Source organism: Gallus gallus, chromosome 2 (genome assembly GCF_016699485.2).
Source record: "Gallus gallus isolate bGalGal1 chromosome 2, bGalGal1.mat.broiler.GRCg7b, whole genome shotgun sequence".
Taxonomy (NCBI): Eukaryota; Metazoa; Chordata; class Aves; order Galliformes; family Phasianidae; genus Gallus; species Gallus gallus.
Genome location: NC_052533.1, coordinates 68,434,242 through 68,453,387, shown reverse-complemented (window position 1 = coordinate 68,453,387; position 19,146 = coordinate 68,434,242). Strand labels below are relative to the sequence as shown.

Here is a 19,146-nt window from a genome sequence, read left to right as displayed (position 1 = left end):
GCAAAACACGCGTTTTAGTGTTAATGGAGCTGAAGTGAAAGTTGGAACATTGTGTAGGATGAGAGATGGGCTTCAGAAAAATCTGAGGAATGCCTTTAAGACTTTAAATACTACAGTCTTGTGTAAACCTCTCAAAAGTCCTAGCATCCTCTGCCCAGATCAAGGAAAAACACAAAGTCAAAGCCTCCATTGCTGAATCTTCCTGTCTTACTTCCCATAGGGCTCAACACAGGAAAAAAGAAGGCCAGTATCCTGAGGAAGGTAGGCATGCCTGTGAGCTGCTGTGTCCTCCTGACTCAGGTAGAGCTCAGACAGAAATCCACAGCGCAATTTGCTGGATTTCCTTTCTTGCTTCTTACTGCCTATCCATACTCTTTCTTTTCCTTTGCCCATCACCAGCTCATATTGAGTGAGACAGTTGGCAAATGTGGTAGGAAAAAAAACCTGAAATTCCTGGCAACTGTCTAGCATCCACCTTTTGTTTCAGAAATAACTATTTTATGCAAGTTTCAGGTAACAAAGCTGGCAGAAAACTAGTGAAAACAGTTTATTTTTCTGGTTTTGCAAAATGCAAGGTATTTCTTGGATGGACTTACAAGTCTGTGTTCTGCTCATCATGTAACAGCCCCAACACTCAGAATATCTGATAATATACCAGATAATGTATGTATTTGACAATCTGATTCCTTAATCTTCAGCCTTTATGATTCTTTGATCGTTTCTTTCTGATCCTTAATGCTGCCTCCTGACTCCCAGTAATAGAAATCAGCTAAGGCAATTCTGTTTGAATTTCAGCCAGTTTCCCATAATCTGAGTTTATGATATACTTCATATAAAATTTAAGTCTGTACTTGTGTACTTTCCCTATTTAAAAAAAAATCTTACTTGCAAATTCACAAATTATTTATTGCTTATCCATGACTCGTAAAATAAAACAAAAAACCAAACAATCAAACAAAAAAAACCTAGGGTAGAGTATACTACCTGTGTGTGAAGGATACAGCTGACTTTGTCAAACTGCAGTAAAACTTTTGGGTGTTATCTGAACTCTCACCTCAGCTTGGTTGATCAGCTAATGGCAATGATTACAAATGAAATGCACACACACTGTCTTTCATCTTTAGGTTTTGAGGAAATGCTGATCTTTTCTCCTGTGAGTGAGTCTGGTTCCTGCCAACCAGGTCAGGTATTTATCTGCTCCCATCTGGGTTAACAAAATTCCCTGTGCCTAAAGCAACTCATCGGCTCTGGCAGCCACAAAACCCAGCTTTCTGCTGCCTACGGAGTCTGTTCACTGGAAATATTCCAAATTCTCCTTCCAAGTAAAGGTTGTTATTTTTTTTCCCCGTTTTAACAACCACAACAAGATTATATGACATCAGCTGGGACCTTCATTCTTGTAAGTCTAATCTACAGGAGTGGTATTTGAGAGAATTCCAGCTTTCTAAACAGCAGTTCAAAAACCCTAAAGTCAATTGTATCTAAGAATACAAGCAGTCAGCCCTTAAATGGGGTCTAGCAGAGGTGCAGCCAGGCTCCACCCCTTCTGGTCACACAGCTGAATTGCCTTCACCTGTGCTCCCAGGGCTGACCTTGTCCTTTTCCCAGGTGATCAATCAGTGGTTCAGGCTGTGACTCAACAGTTCCCATCCAGTGCCTTACAGTGTAAATGGTCTCACATCCCTTCTCATACTACTAAAGAGAGACCACTGCATCTACACAGCCATGCCTTGGAGATAGCAACTGGAGAACTGTATGCAGAAGACTTCAGAATAAGACCTCCAGAGAGGCAATCAGGCTATGATCAGACAGCATAAAAAGATGTCGTATCCCTGCTAGATACTTCTGACTTGTGGTTGGCATCCAAATCCCCATTGTATTATGGTTGGATGTGTGCCCTCCTCTCAGAGGGAGGCTGCTGCAATTGTAGCAGGGAGGGTAAGGAGCATGACATGCACAGTGCCTCAGCCACCACAGGTCACACTCCTGCATTATTAGCAGAAGCCAAGGAAGAAGGCAGATTTGTCATAACATGACAGGGTGTGACATGGGACAACTGAGATACGGGAATGTTTGCTGTCCCTGGCAGCCTGTTGTTCTAGAGAGCTGCCTGCACTGCCTCTTGGGAAATCGTACCCATGACAAGAAGTCCAGAAAAAAAGGCTTTGGAGGGGAAGTTAAAATAATTCTGAGCTATGAGCCTTGCTGCTTTTTTTTCCTGTGAAGGAGGCAAGATTAGGGACTGTATCTTTCTGCACTGAAGCAGTTTATGAATATTATTTGTTAGACATGACTATGGTGTAGAACTAAAGGAACTGCATTTTATACAGGTTGCTCTGAAAGTAATACCTCCTATTTGTTTCCATGAAAACTACAACAAATACAAAGAGCACAATAATGTTACTTGATAGAGGAAATTCTCAGCTATGAAATGCTATTTTTCAATACAGTCACTAACAACCACTAGCTATACATTTGTGCCAGAGACGAACAGGAGCTCTTCAATTCATGGTGTGACAGCTGTGCATGGCTGTGAAGAACATGACTTGTCTTTGACTTTGCTGTCATCACTGCTGAAACGCACCTCCCGCTGCCTCACTGTGCTCACATCCACTGTGTGGTCTCCATAAATGTTCAACAGGTGTCAGGGAATGTCAATGGGCACCATTTTTTCTACATTGAGGAATTCAGTGACATACCTTTGCTTTATGTGCACTTCTACACCAGACACTGATCAGTCTGCCCCTCTGCTGCCATCTGTTGTACAGAAACAACATGTAGTGGGCTGCTGACTGGAAGGTTCAACCTCTACTGACATACCACCAACATAATAAAATAAGAGGCATTACTTTCAGAGCATCCCTCATACATTGCTGCCTTTTGTATACATATGTCTGCTGTCTCTACTGCCTATTTTTATGGGTTATCTTCTACATTGTTGCTATTATTGATACACCTTTGCCATTTTGGTGGTGTGTCCATGACAGCACTACTTCTGTACATGTGCTATATAGCTACTTTAAGAATGTGTAGGCAGTCTAGTGAATCTGAGCAATTTCAGAGCTATTGCACACATAAAGATCAACTCCGCACTGCTGGAGCAATGCAGCCCTCCTCAGCCCCCCACTGTGCTACTGTTTCTCAAGCTACATGCACACTGACAGGGAAATATGAACATATACGCCGTGAAAGCAGAACTGAAGGAGCTGTAGGACCAGTGCTGTCTGAACAAATTTAAGAGCCCCCAAGTTTCAAATGAAATGGAATGACACGGTCTTGTAAAAACTATCATCAGGGAGAAAGAGAAATATATTAGGATGCTTGTAGGTCATTGTTAATTAAAAAAAAGCATCTGATTATCATTAACATAAATTGTCACTGAAGGAAATGGGCCCTTCATTGCAGGAGACAAACTGGCTGAGTTAGCTTAAATTGTCTCAAGTACATATACCATGTGATGGAACCAGCGAAGAAACTGAAGGCAAATTATAACTCTGCGTGTGGATAACTAATTCAGAAAACAGTTAAGCTTATGTTGGACCTCAGTGTTTTGTTCAATTGCAATAGTGCCAGCACAGGCAATGGTTGAGTTAAAGCTCTAAGAGCAGTAAATTTACAGCTGAAGACAACATCCCTACATTTGCGAAAGCTAAGAGAATCAAAAATAGCAATGGAAAAAGTCATGAACTCTTTATATTTATAGGTATATCTCAAAAAAAGAAAGCCCTAGCACATAGATTAATTTGTATCTCTTCACTTGCCAGACAGGTCTGTGCCAAACCCTGTTATATTTTGATTTAGTAATTCTTTCCTACAGATAATTCCACCTAGTTAGAATTTGACTCGGAGGTATTTGGTCTTCCTCTTGCTCCAGAAGTCACTCTGCTTTACTCTCGTATTGCCAGTGGCTATACCAAGAATAGCCCTGTGACTGACACGGCTTCCAAAGCACTTGGAAAATCTTACTGTTTGCTTGAAACTCCACACTCTGGAGGAAAATTATCAAATGGAGCAAGAAAACCTTTAAAAGCTACACAAATCTTTTCTTTAATTTCTGTGATATGCTATGTTTGGTACAACTGGAGAAGATCTATCTCTTTATGAATCTTAAGCACACGTTCCCTCTTTCTGCGTCTATATGGCCTCAAGTTGTGCCAGGGTAAGTTTAGGTTGCATACTGGGAAACACTTCTTTACAGAAAGGGTTTTTAAGCACCAGAATAGGCTTCCCAGGGAGGTGGTTGAGTCACCATCCCTGGGTGTGTTTAAAAACCATTTGGACGTGGTGCTCAGGGACATGATTTAGCGGAGGGATGTTAGTTAGGGTAGTGTGGTTAGGTCATGGTTGGACTCAATGATCTTGAAGGTCTTTTCCAACCCAAGCAATTCTATGTTTCTATGATTCTATATGGAGGTTAGCAGCTGGAGTTTTGGGGTCGTTTTACTAAGTCACCTCATTAAGTAACAGTTGCATTATTGAGCTTGAGTCTTCATGTAGTCTCTTTGTTTCATCTAGCGTGAGCACTGCTGCAGAACTGAGCAACTAGTACACTGGTGGTGTGTGCAAATCAGTGCAGTTCTCCTCACTTTGTTGGAGCCAAAGTGATTTACATGAACCATGCATTTGTCCCATCTCATGTTAATGTGGTTTTCAGGTTTCCATATCCCTTTTTCTAAATTCATGTTTTTAGATCTGTTCACTCTATCAGATCACTAAACATTAAATAAACATTTACTTTATGATAAATTAATAGCTGGTAGAGTTTAGTAAAGAGCAACCTCTTCTACAGATACTTTGAAAGAGATGTTTTATTTCATTTTGAAGTTGATGGGCATTTTTTAATCTTTTGTCTTTTAGTTTTCTTTCTTAATTTTTTTCATTTTCAAACAAGCACAAACATTACCTTCAAATGTGCTGTGCTGCTTTCAACTGGAGACTATTTCAGCATTTCTGAAGCCACCTGAAAGTTTCCAGACCTATCTCCTCTTTATTGTTGCCAAAAATGTCTGCTGAATTTGAAAGTAGTTTGAGCTCTCTGGAAATTCTTTTTTATGATTTTTCAGCTAAGGTCTGACTACAATAACCACTAAGATGCTTCCTGAAAATGTTCCCTTTTTTCCTCTTTGGTTTACCTCTAGCAGCCACCCTCCCTTCACCAGAAGGTTTCTGGTGCCTTCTCTTTTCTCGCCAGCTCTTGCACCCACAGGTGATATCAAAGCTGAAATTCTCTGTGCCATTACAAATGTGGTTTGTTCACCTTAAAACTCAGTGTATGGAGGAGATGTGTATGTGATTCTTCCTCTCTACTCTGCTCTCTTGAGAACCCACCTGGAGTACTGCATCCAGTTCTGGGGCCCCCACCACAAGAAGGACACGGAGCTGTTGGAGAGGGTCCAGAGGAGGGTCACAAAGATGATCAGAGGGCTGGAGCCCTCTGAGGACAGGCTGAGAGAGCTGTGGCTTCAGCCCAGAGAAGAGGAGGCTCCAGAGGGACCTAATAGCAGCCTTCCAGTACCTAAAGGGGGCCTACAGGAAAGCTGGGGAGGGATGCTTAATAAGGGCCAGTAGCGACAAATGCAAACAGTTTTAAACTGCCAGTGGGTAGATTTAGACTAGTTATCAGGAAGAAATTCTTTACTGTGAGGGTGGTGAGACACTGGAACAGGTTGCTCAGGGAGGTTGCAGCTGCCCCCTCCCTGGCAGCACTCAAGGCCAGGCTGGATGGGGCTTTGAGCAACCTGGTCTAGTGGGACGTGTCCCTGCCTAGAGCAGGGGGTTGGAACAAGATGATCTTAAAGGCCCTTTCGAATGCAAATCATTCTATGATTCATTCTATGATTTCCAGCAAGCAGACCCTAGTTAGAATTACAACCTAAGGATATATCATCTCTGATGGAACAGGCCCTCGTCTTGGGGAGGTCCTAAGCAATCAAAAAAAAATGCACCTGGGAGGCAGGCTTGTTGACTGGTGGTTACTATTTTGAACCCATTGGACATTAAGTTCATGCCTCTTGTTATTAACATGATTGCTTGATAGAAAAAGAGGCATGGGGCACTCTTTCAAAATACATTTTGAGTAGTTAATGTTTGTGTAGATGATCATCATGGCTTGTCTTTAGAGAGGCTTGCTCTTCACACTGTTCTCACACCCATCCAAAAGCTCAGACTCTTCCAAAGGGATCCTAAAAACACAAAAGCAGTTTCTATCCTTGATTTAAAGGAGGGCATCTTTTACTTTTCATTCCCAAATGCCTTGATGCCTGAGTTAAAGAGGAAAGCCTATTCTGGTTTTGCTGCAGATATTCAATGATACTGTACTATGAATGTATAAAGAAGGCTCAATTGTGTATAAATTCTTTGGGGAAAATGTTTGTTGACATGAACAGGATTTTTTGCTTGAGTAAGGTCCACAGGATTTGGTCTGATAGGTGTCTTGAGGTTTTCTGCCACTGTTGTGCTGTGATGACAGCTACAGTGACAGCAGTAGCGAATCAGACATTTTTAGCCTGTAAACCCAGCTCACACATGGGCATACTGGAAAGCCCACTTCCTACTCTGGACAGGTACATTTACATATGCAAAACAAAGCTTCAGTTGTCTTAAAAATGTAAATTAGCCTCCGATGTGTCTGCTTGTGAACACATGCCCCAGAATTACCTAACGTGCCCTAAACACAGATTTTTACTATATTCAGAGAAAGTCGTATCTTCAAAGGAAAATAAAGAAGAGATTTCTTGTTGACTTTGCTCTTATTCTATCTATTCTAGGAAAACTGAGGACATATTTCATTTATGAAAAGCTACTTCAACTAGCTTAGCAATCAAGTTAGAGGCACCTCAGTGGTAACATACCGCCTTTGTCATTTTTCATACACTTCTGTATTTTATGTACTGCACTGATATGGAGCTTTTCTTGAAGAGTTTTCTTTTGAATCACTAAATAGTTGAACAGACTGTCACTAGGAAATGCCTTGGAACTTTTACGAGCGTACTTTTATTGTAAATATTCATTTACAGCGGAGCTATTTCAGTACCAGAGCTTAAGAATCAGTGCCATGAAAATTCTTAGCTAGAATAGTCTATAATTTGTTGGGTTTATTTAGTAAAACTCTCAGTCACAGATGGCAAATTTTAGTCAGAATTAATAAACATATAAGCATGTTGATTTGCAGTATTATTTCATCTTGTTTCCCTCTTCTGTGTATTCATAAAATCTTTGAAAACCTTCAGTTTTATCACTGTCTCTTAGAAAAAACATAATCATGGTATGAAATTAGTTTCCTCTCACTCTGACTGTTGGGATCTCAGTGCACTTCTAGCTAATATGCAAATAACTGTTTTCCTGCATAACTTTTCCCCCTCCTTGAAGAGACAGGAATAGTGTGGCAGAAGATGATAAAAGTTTTGTGGCTAAATAAGTTGCCCCTGAGCTGCACACAGAGCGCTGGTACGTCTTCAAGCTCCACTTTTGCCAGCTAAGACTGTGCTCTTGCATGGCATGCTTCAGACTGTTACCTGAATTTTCCTTCAAGGTCACACACGAGTGTTTCTGGGAGTGTGAAAGGGGATGAACCTCAAAGTGACTGTTAATGTGAACCTGGTCGACACTCTGAGTGACATTTAAGGCACAGAGAGAAGCCAGGTCTCCCTTCCATTAATTCAAGTGATGTTTCAACCACTTCTGGAGGAGTCTAGAACAGTGCCCAAGAAATAAGTCATGGGAGGAGTCCTGGTGTCACCTCCTTTGATTTGGCTGATGTCCAGTGTCCTAGCTAAGATTTGGCTGGTATCTAGTTCCAGCCATGCCTGGAACTAGAGCCAACTACAATTACCAGTGAGGGATAAGGGAGACTGTCCCTTCCCTTTTTGCTTTGATACTATAAATAGGGGCTAAGAGGGGACAGCCCTTCCCTTTTTTACTTTGACACTATGAATAGGGGCTACTGGGAGGATGGCCCAGGCCTCTTCTTAATCTCCTATTAATGTTGATTCTCTTTTCCTCTTATGTATGGACCTTGAGTGTTGTTTCCCCTTAATCTAACAGGGGGGATTTGGCAATGTGGTAACCCCTTCCTCCCCTCACAGGTGGGACACGAAAAGGTGCACTGGGATGAAAGAGCCCATCCGCCTCACTGTACAGAGGGGCAAGCATGAGGCCCCAGGCAATGACTCTAAGCCACTGGCTTCCTTTGCTAAGAGTTTCCTCTTTTCATTAGGCTAGAGAAGGTGACTGAATTTATTAGCCTAAACTGGGCTGGAACTGATGAGATTTACAGTGATATATAGAAGAAATGCCGAGTCGGAGAAAAAAAAAGATGAAAAATTGAAATGATAAAGTTGTATTGGGAGCTTGTTGAGGTAATTGAAATGCCTTGTTATGTTGTGTTGTGATGGGTTCAAATAAAATACAGGTGCAATTTGTCTAGATCATGCCTGTAGCACACTACAAAATAGATTCCTCTCTTCTAGTGTTAAGGACAGGTTCAATTTTGGGCTGTCAGTGTGGATTGTGAAGGGGTGAGATGAGAATAAAACTTCTCCTTATTGATGTGCTTGACAGTCCAGCATTGTTTGTGCTATGCTACTTGCAGCAGGTTAGTGAGTATTATTCAAGACACCAGTGGGATTTCTGCAGACAAGTACAATGCTCCCAGTTTGTGCCCTGTTGACATCCTACGCTCTGGTTCCTGCTTGGAGAAAGGTCTCCAGCTGTGGTGCAGAGTGTGACCCTCAGAGTCACCACCTAGTCCCCAGGGCACTGAAGAATGTCCATGCACCTCACTGAGGTGTATCCACACTGTGGCACTGTTATGGGAAGGTAGCTCTGTTCAGAAGGTCCCTGGGTACTTCGTCTTTGGCTGTCAGCAGAACCAGTCCCGAAGCAGCACACATGCAAAATGAGGAAGGAACAGAATTAATAAGATCCCTCTAAACTGCCAGGACATTATTTAATAGATGTTATTGTGTAGATTTCAAGAGGAAAAAGATGCTATGTATCTCCAAAAATGACGTGGATTCCTGAAGCTGTAGCTCAAGCTAAGCATCCATTGGAAATCCTAAGTCTTACCTGAATCAGCACAAGAGTCTGAGGACCTTACTCTGGCTAATCATACATTTACTTCCTATTTAGTCCTTAAGTCTACTCAGAAGACAGAGTCTCCAGACCATGCTTACAACTGCTTACAACAGTAGTGTTCTCAAGGAAGACACAAATATTAGACTGGTAGAGCACCGACTTACTCTTTTTGTTATCTGTGGAGGTAAGATGCAGGAGTGACAGCGTGTACCTATTGCAAGTCCAAAGCAACGTAACTGCTTGATGGCATACTGCTTCTACTACAGCTTAATACCCTGTGGCTGAATAACATTTTCCATAAGCTTCAACACTTGTAGGCTGCAATTTCATTACTTTGTGTGGTCAGGAGAAGATTTTGTTTAAGCATATTCCCAATACAGCAGTGAAAACATGTCAGAAGCTATTAATATTGCAGAGGAGTAACCAGGTTCCCAGATAGGTATGTTATAATTACATAAGTAGCAGCATTGTAACAGTCATAGTGATCTAAGGCTATATAACAGAGGCTAAGTTTGGGAGGAGAAATAATGCCTGTCACGAAACAAGCTTGTACCTAGGGGAAAAAAAAAGCAGACCAGCTTTTGCTCTGGGAAGGGCATGTGTGCCTGATCCATCCTTCCATTCTAATCATTTGGTCTAATAGGAAATGTTACCTGTGTCTACAAGCCTTGCTTTGCAAATAGATGTGATTTGAATCAATAAATAGATCTTCATTGCACAATTAATAAGTGTATGATAATTTAAGGCCAATGAGTAGTGACATATAGGGTGCACACAAAAATCTTTCTAAATACAAACCAAATTACACGTATTTTGAAAAAAAAAAATACTGTTTCAAAAAAAATTATTGGTATGAATGAAACCTGTAATGTGCTTGTACAGTGTAATTCAACTTTCTCTGTAGTATCTTTCTCTGTCTCCATAATGCCCTTCATTCTTTGCTTTATGTTAAGGGTTTGTATTGACTTTGTAGAATCACTGTAGCAAGCTGTAAATGATGTATTCAAAGAAAAATCACTGCCTAGTTCCCATAGAGAGAACATGAACAGTGCTGGGCAATCAGTTATGCTGCATTTTGTATTGTGACATCCAGTGCAATCAGGAAAAGCAGCCCACACACAGACATCACTGACTTCTGACAATAGAAGTCTGTTCCTTTTAATATTCATACTGAGAAATTTAAAGCATTTTTCCTTCTTCACCTTACTCCCTTCCCATTAGTGCCTGTCATTATCCATGGGGAGAAGACAATCCTTCATTACCTACACTTTCTTCCAGTACTTGAAGGGAGCGTATAAACAGGAGGGGATACATATGTTTACGAGGGTGGATAGCGATAGGACAAGGGGGAATGGTTTTAAACTGAGACAGGGGAGGTTTAGGTTAGATATTAGGAGGAAGTTTTCCACACAGAGGGTGGTGACACACTGGAACAGTTTGCTCAAGGAGGTTGTGGATGCCCCATCCCTGGAGGCATTCAAGGCCAGGCTGGATGTGGCTCTGGGCAGCCCAGTCTAGTGGTTGGTGACCCTGCACATAGCAGGGGATTGAAACTAGATAATCATTGTGGTCTTCTTCAACTCAGGCCATTCTATGATGATGATACACTTCTCTTGCTGCAAGGGTAACTACCAATGTGACAACTGCTTGTGTAGCAGCCAGCATATTCCCTCCAGTTTGTCTACAGTCCATACACAACCTGTGATAGCAGATACACCACAGCAAACATTTCGGTCCTTGCATCTAAACAGTGCAGCTACAGATATGCACAAGTGTTTTTTTTCTAAACGACTGGAAGAGCAGAAAAGCTGCTCATCAGAACTGTTGTTTGAGGAAAGCTTTTTAAAGTAAATACTATAGTAATAATACAGTTCTGTGTATTTTGGATTTAGAATTCCACATGCTGGATAATAAAGCGTAAGTGGTACTGTCAGGGAGAGGAAGGCCAGGACAAAGCCAAGGTATCATAGCAATTGCTTGGCAGCTTGCCTCAGAGACCTTCAGCTGCACGAGCCTTATGGTGCACTCTGTCTGGGGTGAAATTCTCAGGTGTGTGTAGTACTCTGAACTTTTGTGCATCTGTCTCAAAATGACATGAGGTCTCAAACGAAACCAGTAAAGTCCAGTCAAGTTTTCAAGTTGGCTCCTGCTCTTGGGATTCCCTGACGCTCTGGAGTTTGAAAGCCTCAGCATGAAGGGAAAGCTAACCCACGTCTGTGGGAGAAAGGACAGTGTTTTCCTCAGTGGCTCCAGACAAACGGGGGAATCAAACTCTTCTCCTGAAGATACGGATGGAGTAGAGCATGGTGGTGGTCTCTTTTTAAAAGGCAGAAATAAAAGTCTGCATTCAATTCAGTGACTTCCCTAAGGACAGCCGTTCAGAAAGAAGATGCTGAATTCTACTGCCTCCCTTCAAAGAGACAATAGACTAAAGCAGGACTGAAATGATGAACTGAAAATTGGATTTAACAAGAGGTGTAAGAGGCAAGCAAAGGCTTAATTTTTAAGAGCAGAAGATAGTCCAAAACACAGCTGTGCTGCCAAATGGCCAGGTTTGGATATGTGTTTGACTCAGGCTGTCATTAATTAAGGTAGAAGATAAGAAAGCCTTGTGGGATTTGTCCTACTATTTGTGAAGACAACCCGCTGCATTAAGTGACTGACTAACGCCAATTAAGGGAAGAAGCAGAGCAAAGACTCAGTTCTGAGGGAGGAGGAGGCCTTTACAGCGCTGTTTGACAGTGCTAAGCTCAGATAGCCCCCTGTAAGGGGTGAAAACTTAGGTGCTAGCACTGAGCAGTGTCTGGGGTCTAATCACCAATTACCTGGAGGACAGGGAGAGTGGAGGTAATACAAAGGCCTTAGTAGTCAGTGTTGTAGAGCTTGCATCCGTACGTGCCTTCTTTGTTTCGGCCATGTCAGTGTCATGCTGAGCTCTCTGCTGGACTTTGTGTGCACGTGAACTCTTCAAGAGGCTGAGGAGCTCGGGAGTTTTACCATTGTGGCACATGACATCTGGTGCTTTCTTGGCGAGTAGAGTTGGTGTTCTTGTCTGTAGACATGACAGCTTGAAAGCCGTTCCTATTACTGATTTAGTGACATTGTACAAAGTCTGTATGCTTTTATGACTGTGCATATTGCTTTCACCATTCCTGCTGTTACGGATGTGTTGTCTCTGCACATCACTTCTTCAGCGGTGTGCAGTTTTGTTTTATTACTTTTGGTGCCTTCTTGCTTTTGGGGGATGGCCTCATTTTGCCACTTGTCATATAAAATCCTTCTTTCTTTAATATTCACTTTTTGCCTTCCTCAAAACTTGTTGCATTTGAAAAGACATGATTCAGTGCACAGCTAAAAAAAATACAACTTCATTCAAGATTAACCTCAAAAACAAACCAATAGTTAAAGGACTATTTGAGAAAGTCAGCTACATCTTGTTGAGTCCTGCAGCCCTTCTTGGTGCAAATACCTGGTGCTAGTAATGCTGAAGACTGAGTGGTTCCCATTAGTGATACCAGCTGTACTGTGGTAGCACGACACAGCCCACATCTGCAACACTTTTGTCTGAAGAATCATGAACAGAGTTGGATAAAGTGAGGCAGGGATGTAAGTTATGCAGCAACACAAAAGCTGTTGTATGACACGGAATGACAACACCAAAGCTGAAAACAGCTGTTTTTTCAGCTTTCTCCTCTATCATTTCTTCAGCTCTGTCATTTAGGTAACTTGTAACTCATTCTTCATCTCAGTCCTGTAAGACAGACTACTATATGAACCCGTAAGCAATATCCATATGTAATGCTGCTGCTCACAAGTTTTCCTTGTAGGGGAACAGTGTAAATAGCTTGCAGCATACAAAATTCTCTTGTTCAAACAGTGATAGCAAAATGTTCCTTTCATCTCTCCGAAAGCCTCTAAATTTTAAAACTACTCAGCATGCTGCATTCTTTAGTATCTTTTACTCTGTTTTGCATGGCTTTAGCATGATGTATAATATGGTGGCGGGGAGAACATCCAGTATTGGAGACAAAGGATTTAGTTCTTTCATGTAAGGGCATATAACCACAGTTGTGCTTAATACGATAATCTATATTCAAGAACTGATTTTTGCGATTCATTTAAGGCTCATGAGAGCTAGAGTCAGCTTTATTTTATTTAAAATTGAAATTCTATGTTTTGTTTTTGAGGAAGGAGGTGACGTAGATTCTTACCCACCTGTTCTGTACGCACCATCTACATTCTGCATGAGGATGTTTGAAAACTTGCTTACTTTCTCTGTGGTGGTTGATATCACACAGATGACGTTGAGGCAGGTGAGATGATGGGCGTATTTCTGCTATGTACGCTCAATTCTGATTTCATAGGCGCGTGAGAGCACTCTTCAGTTCGCATGACTCAGCCTCATGGTAGGGGGGAGCATGAGACAACCACTGACAGCATAAGTTCCTCCTCTGTTTTACTGTACATCTCACAACAGCTCCCGGAAAAAGACAGTCGCTGTCACTGAGATGTGTCCCTATGAAGGAAGACAACGCACAAGGGAGAAATTAGAGTACCCAGCCACACCTGCTCTGGTAAAACACAGTGTTTGGATAATCCATTCTGCCATATATGTGAAACCGAAGATCTCATGTGTTAAATGGGTGTTGTTTTTTTCAGTGCTTACACTGTATATTCTAAAATTCTCATGGGTTTTCTCCGTCGTATATACAAGTGCTGGATTACATGCTATATATTAACCCTAAATTATAACCTGAAGCAGTAGACAGTACCTGCATTTATTTTTGTGCTGTGGCATCTACAATAATCAAAGAGCCTTCACCACAGCTTCCATTCCATTAAAGCTGTCATATGTATTCTATTCTGTTTTTTTTCCTTACTGCTGCAGCCCAGCTTGAGGGAAAAAAGAGCAAACTTACAGACTACGCTCAAGCCGAGATGCAAACTTCTCAGAGAAGTGGTATCTGTTTTGCCTTTTTCATTAAAATCAGACATCAGAGCAGGCTGCCCAGGGAGGTGGTGGAGTCACCGTCCCTGCAGGTGTTTCAGAGATGTGTGGATATGGCACTGAGGGACGTGGACGGTGAGGGTGACTTGGTGGTTGGCCTGGATGATCTTAGCGGTCTCTTCCAACCTCACTGATTCTATGATTTTACGACATACTCAATGCACTCTATTGAAGCACAGAAATAGAGATGTTTGTATATGCTGCAAGAAGATAGATGTCGTGAATCAAATCCCAGCCTGGGTGTACACACTCATTCAATATCAGCTGGATTCCAGCAGCAGGTCGTTGCTCCTGGGATCAGAGTCCCATTGTGATGGTGTGCTGATAACTTTCTGAGATGACGTTACACACATCCCATCCTGCTGTTGGGGAGAAGTGGCACTGAGGGGCACGTTTGGCCTTCTCATTACCAGAACTATCCCCAGCCTCTGGTGCTGACCAGTGGAGCTGACATGAGAGCCTGTTCTGCCCCCCTGGGCTCTTAACACTGAGTCCAGAGAGGAGCACATGACAAAGGAAGCTGGGATAACATCTTACGGCTTCCCAACAAATCAAAGCATTCATTTATCACTGCTGTAATTCACCATTTGGGGCACCACACCAGGCTCCAAACTCCCAATAACTTCTCTCGAGAGATTTGCGTGCCCTTTTTCTTTCATAATGCTGAAATGACCGAGTTGTGGTCAACATGAAAAATGTGGGGCCAGAAAACTAGCCAGTGTGACCTTAGTTCTGTAAATAACCATTAGTGCAGGTCTGGATGGAGGAAAAAAACCCGAAATCTCGATTGTATCATCTGAATCTTCATCTCCAGATCTGACTACCGAGGGACTGGCACTGTCCCAAAGAATCGATAATGAGATTTACAGCCTCCCACTGCCCGGCTCCGGCTCAGCCACAGGCTGTCGGGACTCCACTCTTCTCTGAGCTCAGTGGGGCTGCCCGAGAGCTTCCAGGTTTAACTGGGCTGGAGCGTGCACTGTGCTGGCAGTGGCCAGAAGTATGGCTTCGGTATCCAAGTGGGTGAGATTCAGTTCCCACTTCACTGAGGTTGGCACGTGTTTGCTCCCTTCCCCTTCTGCCTGCAGGAAGGTGAGGGTGGCTATAAGGCAGGTTGATGGCAGAGAGGATGCTCCGTGCCCTGTCCTGCTGCCCTGCACTGTGCCGCTCTGCGGGCAGCGTATCCCACCCAGCCCGGCAGCTTTTATGGATGCTGAGACGATCTTTAAAAGTGGATGTAAAACCCTTTTATTATTTGGTTGCATTTCCAAAGTATTACACAAACCCTCCAGGAAACCGTACTGTTTACCCTCATAAAAGTAGCTCTGACATTAGTCTGGGGATGTTTATTAACTAAAACTGAGCCTTCTAAAGAAAATCAGCTTTCATCTCTCTCTCTTTTTGTTAAATAAAGCAAAGCTTCACCCCCTTCCCCCCCCACACACTCAGTACTACTTTTGCTCTCCCTCAGCATCTCGCTCTCTAGCAGCCGTCCTCATACCCACCCGAGGTGCGGACGCTCTCGCGGAGGGGGTGCGCGGGGCCGCGGCGTCAGCCGGGGGGTTCCGCGAGGGGGTGGGCCGGGGGGGCCGGCGGAGGAGGGCGCAGCGCCCGGCACCAATCACCTCCCGCTCGCACCCGCCGCGATAGCCACGGGCAGCGCCAGCCCCGCGCAAAGCCCGCGCACGCCCCGCGCAAGGCAGGCGGCGCTGCGCCCCGCGCAGCCGGAGGCGGGAGCGAAAGGCAGCGCTGCGCGGAGGAGCCCGGCGGGGCCCTGCGAGGAGCGGAGCGGAGTGGAGTGGAGTGGGGCGGCGATGTGAGGACGCAGCCGGCGAGCGGGGCAGCCCCAGCGCCGGGGAGGCAGCCCGGAGCTCCTGCGCGTAGCAAGGTAACGCGTCCGGTCCTCAGCGGTGCTGCTTTCTGCCGTCTTTCCTTCTGGCTCACCGTTTCCCCATCTTTATCCTGTCTTTCTTTTCTTTCCCTCCCTCCCCCTTTTTTTTTTTTCTTCATTTTCCTTTTCTTTCCTCTTCTCAATTTTCTTCTTTTCTTTTTTCCCTCTTTTTCTTTTTTCCTTTTTTCCCCTCTTTCCCTTTTCTCTCTTTCCCCTTGTTCTCTGTCTCTTTCCTCCTTCTCTGTCTCTCTTCCCCCCTTCTCTCTCTCTCCTTTTCCCTTTTTCTCTCTTTCCCCCTTTCCTCTCTCTCTTTCCCCCTTTCCTCTCTCCCTTTCCTCTCTCTTTCCCTCTTTTTCTTTCCTTGTTTTTCATTTTTCCCTGTTTATTTTATTTCCCCTCCTCCTTTCCAGCTCCACTCCCCTCCCAGCCTCTCCCCCAAGGCTGGGTTCGGGACAATCCCACCGCGCCCCGCTCCTGAGCTGCCCCGGGACGCTCCCGGCTGCAGGTGCGGCGAGAGGGGAGGGGGAGCCCCGGGGACGCGCGGCGAGGGTACTCAGAGCCGGAGCGTGGGCACGGAGCGGCCGCCTCCAACTTTCTCGGGGCACGAACCGCGGGGGTTTCTGCGGAGAAGGTGCGGGCGGTGCGCGGCGAGCGGTGGGAGCTGCCCCCGCCGGGGCTTCCGAGGAAGCAGCGAAGCTCCCCGGGGGGTTCCGGGCTCGGCGGGCGCTGCGGGAGAGGCAGCGGGCGCGGGGGAGCGGGGCGGGTGAGCGGGCGCGGATGGTAAAAGATACGGAAGGAAGAGCCCCAGTGGCTGGGACATAAATCAGGCAGAATATATGGGGAGTTGATGAGAATAGGTCTTTTCACCCTTAAAAAAAAATAGCCACTCTGGAAGAGAAAAAGGAGGCTGATTATTGGCATCCAGCTCCGAATCCCAGGCAGCTGATGCTGAGGGGAGCCAAAGGGAGCAGTTCTTCTTGGTTTAAAAACAGCAAGACAGTCTCTGCCAAAGATTGCTGTAAACACTGAATAAAGATTTCATTGTGGCTCGGTGTGACTAGAATAATTAGGCGGTTAATTGTTCATTCTGATCTTAAAGTGCAGCAATCAGTAGTGCACAGTAGGAAAAATACAGGGAAAAGAGAGGAAAAACAGCAATAGGAAAATGATAGGAAAATGCATCACTTTTTCCTCTCCCAAAGGTTTTGCTTTTGAGGCTGAGAGCACGTGGGTGCCGGTCTGTTTAGATAGAGAACACCTTTGTACAGCCGGGGTGTAATTGTGCTTTTGCAGCCACTGTGTCAACATGATTGTGGGCTGGACAAAATCAAATTATGAGACTTAGAGAAATCCCATTTTATGGAAATGAAATCTGAAGATGCCAGGAGAATGAATGTCTGAGCTCGATTGACTGATAGCAATTAATGCGTTTTACTTATGTGCGCACTTTATTGCCAGCTCAGCAGGGATGCAAGCTAATGGTGCCAGCTTTTGTGCTGCTCCAAGACATTTTTCAAGCAGGCACACAAGGTTTTATTGGTAAACTGTTCTGAGTTTTTAACGCTGTGATTGTGCCCCCCTTCAAATTGAGCTCCTTGCAGCACTGACTCTTCCATGGTAGTCTAAGGGAATGCTCTCTTGTTGCACTGCGAGCTGTTCCCTGTGAGGCAGTAGGAAAGCGCAACCTGCGTGTGCTTGTACTGGGGGAGGCTGTAAGTTGTCGAGCAAGATGTGCTTACAAGCATTAGAATAGGATTCACTGATAGGAACTGAAAGATGGCACCGCAGGCAAGAAAGGTTCTCTTTCCTACGCTGAATGTTTTTCCATATGTGTTAGTTCACGTCAGGGAAGCATGCTAATGGGTTAATTGGCAGAAAAGAAGGAAGAGTGCTGTGTTTAAAAGAACTAAAACTTCCCAAGTTCAGAGGCATTGGAACACATTCATCCCTCCCATGACTTCATGGACTTTAGAGAAGTTATATGAAAGACTCAGTTTGCTCAGAGACATCCACGTAGCCTGCCCATCCATCATTAATTAGATAAATAAAGGTGCTGGGGTTGGGCAAGAGAAGCTCAGTTAAGTATAATTTTCTGCCACCACCCATGCAGAAAGCATCGCCAAACAGAAACAGACCTTTCATTCAGCTCTCGAAAGTAGAACAATTTGTCGTATTTTGTTGAAGATGAGTTTGTTGAAGGTTTCGATGTGAACTTTGCTACATTTTTGTGGGAGGAAAGGTGAAGAAAACACAAAGCGTACTGTCTGTCCAGTGGTACAAAACAGACACAAAAGACTGCAGTCTTTGCTCCGGTCGCAGAGTTTAGGGCAGCCAGGACAGAAAGGTGACTCGAGAGTTTTGTCCAAAGCGATGGTAAAGAAAATCAAGGGGATATGCAAGTGCCATGGCTTAAATATGCTTCACAAGCATTTTTATTAAGCTGTTGAATGTGCTTTGTCCAACCACAATGATACTGGTATTCTGTCTGTGAAGAGTATTCCTGATTTAATTGCAAAGTGTATTGAAAGCAAGTCTTCCAGGCATTTCGCTTGCTAGTACAATCTAGAGAGGGATGTTGGTAGCTTTATTTGCGCTCTGAGACACCTAAGAGTGTTCTGCTCCTGTTAAAGCAGTTCCAAAAGTGTAGTGATCAAGTGATCACACAGGAGACTGCTCAAGCTTCTGCTTGTGATGTTCTGACAAAGAACGTTTCTAAAGTCCACGTAGTGATTTTCTTACACAAAGATGATGTTAAATTTTAGAACAATCTGTAGTACAGAAACATGATTTTGAGAGGAGTCTGAGGTGTTGTTTTTTTTCCTGCATTCCCAAATATAACATTTACCAAATGGCTCCTCTGTTCCCTAATAATACGTGATGAAAACGTATTTTGGGCATCACAGTAAGTTGGGGAAGAGGTCTTTCTTGCACTGTTACAACATGTTTAACAAAATACACAGAGGGTTATGCACTGATATTCAAGGAAAACACTTGCCATTGAATTTTAGTCAAAGACTGAATACTATCTTATACCTAAAAGTTGTTTGAAACGCACACTACATCTTCATAATAAAACTGCATTGTCACAGACGTAATTGTTATTCATAACAAGTAGTCTCACAAACAGATTCCATCCCTGTAAGTACTGAGTCTCAGTCAGGCCAATTATGAC

At 43.8% G+C, this 19,146-nt stretch overlaps 1 protein-coding gene across 3 annotated transcripts in view; it reads left to right on the top strand.

The window, feature by feature from the left end:
- The first annotated feature begins 15,796 nt into the window (after positions 1 to 15,796).
- The window catches only part of CDH20 (cadherin 20, type 2), a 113,410-nt gene continuing 110,060 nt past the window's right edge, over positions 15,797 to 19,146 (top strand). For 2 of the 3 annotated variants that reach the window (XM_015282161.4, NM_204134.2), the window contains exon 1: positions 15,797 to 15,971. The gene's annotated coding sequence lies outside the window, so the exon portion shown is untranslated. Of the gene's footprint in view, positions 15,972 to 16,404; positions 16,606 to 19,146 lie in introns of those variants that run through there. The other variant, XM_025146992.3, reaches the window with a different exon arrangement.